Raw genomic sequence first — 5,954 nt, forward strand, 5'->3', positions numbered from 1 at the left:
CCAAGTTGCCCGGGTGGGTCTCGAACCCGCGGGCTCAGGCCATCCACTCACCTCAGCCTCTCAAAGGCGCGGGACTACACGCGGAGCCACCGAGCCCAGCCTACAAAAAATTTTTAAACCATTAGGGGTGGAGGCACTTGTCTGTTGTCTCAGCTACTCAGGAGGCTGATGCAGGAAGGTCAGATCACTTGAGACCAGGAGTTGGAGGCTGTACTGAGCCATCATGATCATGCCTAGGCAGCAGAATGAGACCCTGGCTAAAATAAAATAAAACAAAATGTCTACCTTTAGCAGAATCCTAAGGCGTCTACAAAGTGCTAATTTGGTAGCCTCCTTTTGAGTACATTTACCATGGTGGCCACATACTGATTGAGGCCTCTTGTGGTCCTCGTTCCTTAGTATATTTTAAAGGTGCACTTCGCCAGGCTTGGTGGCTCAGCCTGTAATCTCGCGCCTTTGGGAGGCTGAGGTGAGTGGACTGACTGAGCCCGCGGGTTCGAGACCCGCCTGGGCAGCGAGACCTCATCTCTACAATAAATCAAAAATTAGCCGGGTGTGGTAGCGCGCGCCTGTAGTTCCAGCTACTCGGAAGGCTGAGGCGGAAGGATCGCCGGAGCCCAGCAGGTCGAGGCTGCGGTGGCCGGGAGCGGCCACTGCACTCCAGTCTGGGCGACAGAGTGCTCCAACTCAAAAAAAAAAAAAAAAGGTGGCACTTCAAATCCACGGAAAAAATAGACTATCCACTTGTCTTAGTCTGTTCCTCATGCTGTAACACAATACCACAGACCAAGTGATTTACAAATCATAGAAATTTATTTCTCACAGTTCCCAAAGCTGGGAAGTCCAAGATCAAGGAGCTAACAGGCTCAGTGTCTTGTAAGGGTTGCTGTCTGCATCCAAAATGGCACTTTGTGGCTGCATCTTCACATGACAGAGGAGATGGAAGAACCAGGCAGCTCTCTGAGCCTCTTTATTTTTATTTTTTATTTGAGTTGGAGTCTCACTCTGAGCCCAGGTTCTAGACCTGCCTGGGCAACTTGGTGACCTCATCTCTACAATAAATCAAAAAATCAGCCAGGCGTGGTGGTGCCTGCCTGTAATTCCGGCTACTCGGAAGGCTGAGGCGGAAGGATCGCCGGAGCCCAGCAGGTCGAGGCTGCGGTGGCCGGGAGCGTGCCACTGCACTCCAGTCTGGGCGATGGAGTGAGACTCCAACTCAAAAAAAAAAAGAATCTCATTCATGAGGGCTGAGCCCTTATGGCCTAATTACCTCCAAAGGCCCCACCTCTTAATGTAATCATTTTGGGGTCTAAGTTTCAACATAAGAATTTTGGAGGGGCACATGCATTCAAACCATAACACCACCTAAGAAAACAATACCCAAATTATCATGCAAAAAAAAAAAGTCCAAGTACATTAAGATGTAAGTGTAAATAAACTATAAAGGATCAAGATGATAGTATACAAATTGAATATTTACTATATGCTAGGCACTATTCTAAATACTTTACATATATTAACTCAATCCTTACCACAATCCCAATTTACTGAAAAAACTAAGGCACAGAGAAGTAACCAGGGCCATATAACTAATAAATGCCAGACCTGGGATTTGAACCTAAGAAACCCAGCTTCAGAACATCTGCTACAGCATGCTACCTCTAGCAGAAAATACATGTAAATATGTTCATTTATATAGTTTTGGGACAGAAAGAACTTTCTTGGGTGTGGTCAAGAACCCAGAAACCATAAAGAAAAATATGATAGGAACTTTAAAGGACTAGGCTGGGCGAGGTGGCTCACACCTAGTAATCCCAGCACTTCAGGAAACTGAGGCGAGAGAATTGCCTGAGCCCACAGGTTTGAGACCAGCCTAGGCAATGTGACAAGATCTTGTCTCTACAACAAACCAAAAATTAGCTGGGCGTGGTGGGGCACACACCTGTAGTTCTACTACTTGGAAGGCTAAGGTAGAAGGATAACCTAAGCCCAGCAGGTCAAGGCTGCGGTGACTGTGAGTGTGCCACTGCACTCTACCCTGGGCAACAGAGTGAGACTCCAACTCAGAAAAAAAAAAAATTTTTAAGGACTATATACAACCAAAGACACCAAACCAAAATTAAGACAATCACCAATTTGCATAAAATAATTACAATAAGCCGGGTACAGTGTCTCAAGCCTGTAATCCCAGCACTTTGGGAGGCAGAAGTGAGAGGATTCCCTGAGCCCAGGAGTTCGAGACCAGCCTGGGCAACTTGGCAAGATCTTGTCTCTAAAATAAATTTAAAAATTAGCCGGGCATGGTGGCTCACACCTGTAGTTCCAGCTACTTGGAAGGCTGAGGCAGAAGGATCGCCTGAGCCTAGCAGTTCGATGCTGCAGTGGCCATGTTGTGCCACTGCACTCCAGCCTGGGCGACAGAATGAGACTCCAACTCAAAAAAAGAAAAAGAATTTTAACTAATTTAGGTGAAAGGAAATATGTAGTGGAAAGACACAACTAAAAAAATCAACAGGAAACTGGAAGATCAGGCTCACAGAATCAGTAGGTAGGACCCAGAGCAGCTCTGCAAGTCAATGCAAAGGCCTCATGATGGCTGGGACGAACCACCTTGACTCCCTCATGAGTCAGTGGCCAGGGAGAGTTCTCTCCACTGTCCCAGCACAGGCCTATCTCCTAGCTTTATTGGTTTAGAACTGGAAGGATCTGTTCCTTTCAGATTCCATGGTGGGAGGCAGGCACCCAGGACTGGCTCACTAAAAACTACATTCATTGGAGGAGATGTAATTCTGGAAAGGTAATCAAAGAGAAGTTAGAAAAGGGACCTAGAGCTGAGGCGGAAGGATGGCCGGAGCCTAGCAGGTCGAGGAAGCAGTGGCTAGGAGCGGCCACTGCACTTCAGTCTGAGCGACCAAGTGAGACTCCAACTCAAAACAAAAAAAAAAAAAGAAAGAAAAGGGACCTAGATTCAAGACAGGTCCCAGGGACACATGGCCACTACAGTTCACCTCTTGAGCTGCTTGACATCCACAGCCTCCCCCTGGCATTACTAGGAGGCAAGGTCTTGAAAGAAGATCAATCAGTTGGGGCCTGCACATGGAGAGGTCACAACCGGGTCTCTGGGAAGGACATTTCTAAATCTGGCATATTTAGACAACATAAGGCAACCCCCTTGGCTTCTATTTCTGTTCTTTTCCCTTCCTCCCTTTTTTCCTCAGTATGACTTCCCAATTAATCGCAAAGACGGTCAAGCATCTAGGAATAGGCTAAGTCAGAACCCCTCTATGTGGGGAAGCCAGGAGGAGTTGAAGAGGTAAAAGGAAGTAGCAAGTGCCAGGCTCAACGTGAAGCCGCAGGCTCTGAAAATATGGGGAGCTGCTCCAGGTTCCAGGTTGGGAACTGGGGAAACTTTGCAGTTGGTCTAAGACATTTTACTGAGCAGGGTTTGCTTACAATTATTTTTTTTTTTTTGAGTCGGAGTCTACTCTGTTGCCCAGGATTGAGTGCAGTGGCATGCTCACAGCCACTGCAGCCTTGATCTGCTGGGCTCAGTGATCCTTCTGCCTCAGCCTTCCAAATAGCTGGAATCGCAGGCATTCGTCACCACGCCCAGCTAAATTTTTTTATTTATTGTAGAGACAAAGGCTTGTCAAATTGCCCAGGCTGGTCTTGAACCCCTGAACTCAGGCAATTCTCTCACCTCTGCCTCCCAAAGTGCTGGGATTACAGGCAGGAGCCACTGTGCCCCGCCTGCTTACAATTTTTAAAAACTATTATTTACCATTTGATACCTGCAAAACATCCTTGTAAGTTATGATACATAACAATTTTAAATCATGTGAATTTACCCTGTAACTTGTGGGCCAGAACATTCCCAGGATTTTGAAGCCCCTGAGTGATCCTGCCAGGTGCCAATCCGCTTCCCTTTGCCTTTCTCCCACCCCAAGGTTACTACTGCGTGGATCATTCTCTTGGTTTGCTGTTTTTTTAAGTTTTTCCAAGTGTACATATAATTCTAAGCAATATCTAATTTGGTTCTGTGTATTTTATGCTTTATAAAAATGGTATTACCTGTATTTAGTCTTTTGTAACTTTTTCTTTCCACTCGTGATGTCTCTGCATTTCAACCATGATATTTAGCTGGTACTGCGGTCCATTTGTTTTCACTATTGTATACTATTCTGATGTGTGAATGTACTGCAAGATAGCCATTCTCCTCCTACTCAGAACAACTTTTGGATTGGTTGTTACTCTCATTGTATTTCTGATATCTTTTTTTTTTTGAGCTGGAGTCTCACTCTGTCGCCCAGACTGGAATGCAGTGGCATGATTCCGGTCACCGCAGCCTCGATTCGCTGGGCTCCGGCGATCCTTCAGCCTCAGCCTTCAAAGTAGCTGGAATTACAGGAGCGTGCTACCACACCCGGCTAATTTTTGCTTTATTGTAGAGATGAGGTCTCGCCAAGTTGCCCAAGCGGGTCTCAAACCCGCGGGCTCGGGCAATCCACTCACCTCAGCCTCCCAAAGCGTGGGATTACAGGTTGAACCACCAAGCCTGGCTCTGATTTCTATTTTATTGATTGATTGATTGATTGATTGATTGATTGATTTTTTGAGTTGGAGTCTCACTCTGTCACCCAGACTGGAGTGCAGTGGCTGCTTCCGGTCACCGCAGCCTCGACCTGCTGGGCTCTGGCGATCCTTCTGCCTCAGCCTAAATTTTTTTTTTTTTTTATTGAAGTTGGAGTCTCACTCTGTCGCCCAGACTGGAGTGCAGTGGCCATTCCCGGCCACCACAGCCTCAACGTGCTGGGCTCCAGGGATCCTTTCGCCTCAGCCTTCCAAGTAGCCGGAATTACAGGCATGCGCTACCATGCCCGGCTGATTTTTTGATTTATTGTAGAGATGAGATGTCGCTGCCCAGGCGGGTCTCAAACCCGCGGGCTCAGGCAATCCACTCACCTCAGCCTCCCAAAGACGCAGAATTACAGGCTGAGCCACCAAGCCCGTCTTATTTTTTATTACTTTTTAAAAACCTTCAGGTCTGTAACCAAGGAGGATGTATTGAAATCTCCCACTGCCATGGTGAATTTGTTGATGCTCTATCATTCTATCAATTTTTGCTTTATCTATGCTGAGGCTATTTTATTAAGTATATATAACTCTATTTTCTCCCTAGTAAATTGAAACTTTTAGCATTTTGTATGCACCCTCCTTATCCCTGATAATACTTTCTATCTTAAATATTCTTTTTCTGATAGCAATATGGTCATTATTTACATTCTTTTACTTTTGGCCTTCCTGTGTTTTTATTTTATAGCTCTTTTTAGTTCTATCTGTTGTGAAACATGAATAGTTGGATTTTAAATATCTTTTAAGTGATGAACTTAGTTTGCTTACACTTATTGTGAGTACTGATATAGCTGGTCTTATTGCTACCATTTAGTTTGTGCTTTTTGGCTGTCCTACTTGATCTTTGATTTTTTTCCTTTTTTTTATTGCCTATTTTGGAAAAATTCCGCTGTATTTTGGTTGTTGTTTGGGGGGGGTTTGTTCCCCTTGTTCTTCTATGTGTTTGTAAATTGTATTCTTTTTTATTTTTCTGAGTTGGAGTCTCACTCTGTTGCTCAGGCTGGAGTACAATGGCACACTCATGGTCATCCAAGTAGCTGGATCTACAAGCCTTGGCCTCCCAAAGTAATGGGATTACAGGCGTGAGCCACCACACCCAGCCTGTAAATTGTACTCTCAATGTCTTTTCTTTTGGTAGTTTGTCCTGAAATTTTGCCATGTACACCAAATTTCAGGTTTAATGTAATCACTGTCTTTATTCCCTTCCCAAATCACATACAGACTTTCAAACATTTTCACTTCATAACACTCTCCTGCTGATATACCTGAATTTTAGTTTTCTTTTTTTCTTCCTTTCTTTTTTTTTTTTTTTTTTTTTGAGT

The sequence above is a fragment of the Carlito syrichta genome, unplaced genomic scaffold (assembly GCF_000164805.1).
Source record: "Carlito syrichta isolate Samal-C Ts95f unplaced genomic scaffold, Tarsius_syrichta-2.0.1 Scaffold316857, whole genome shotgun sequence".
In the NCBI taxonomy this organism is placed as follows: Eukaryota; Metazoa; Chordata; class Mammalia; order Primates; family Tarsiidae; genus Carlito; species Carlito syrichta.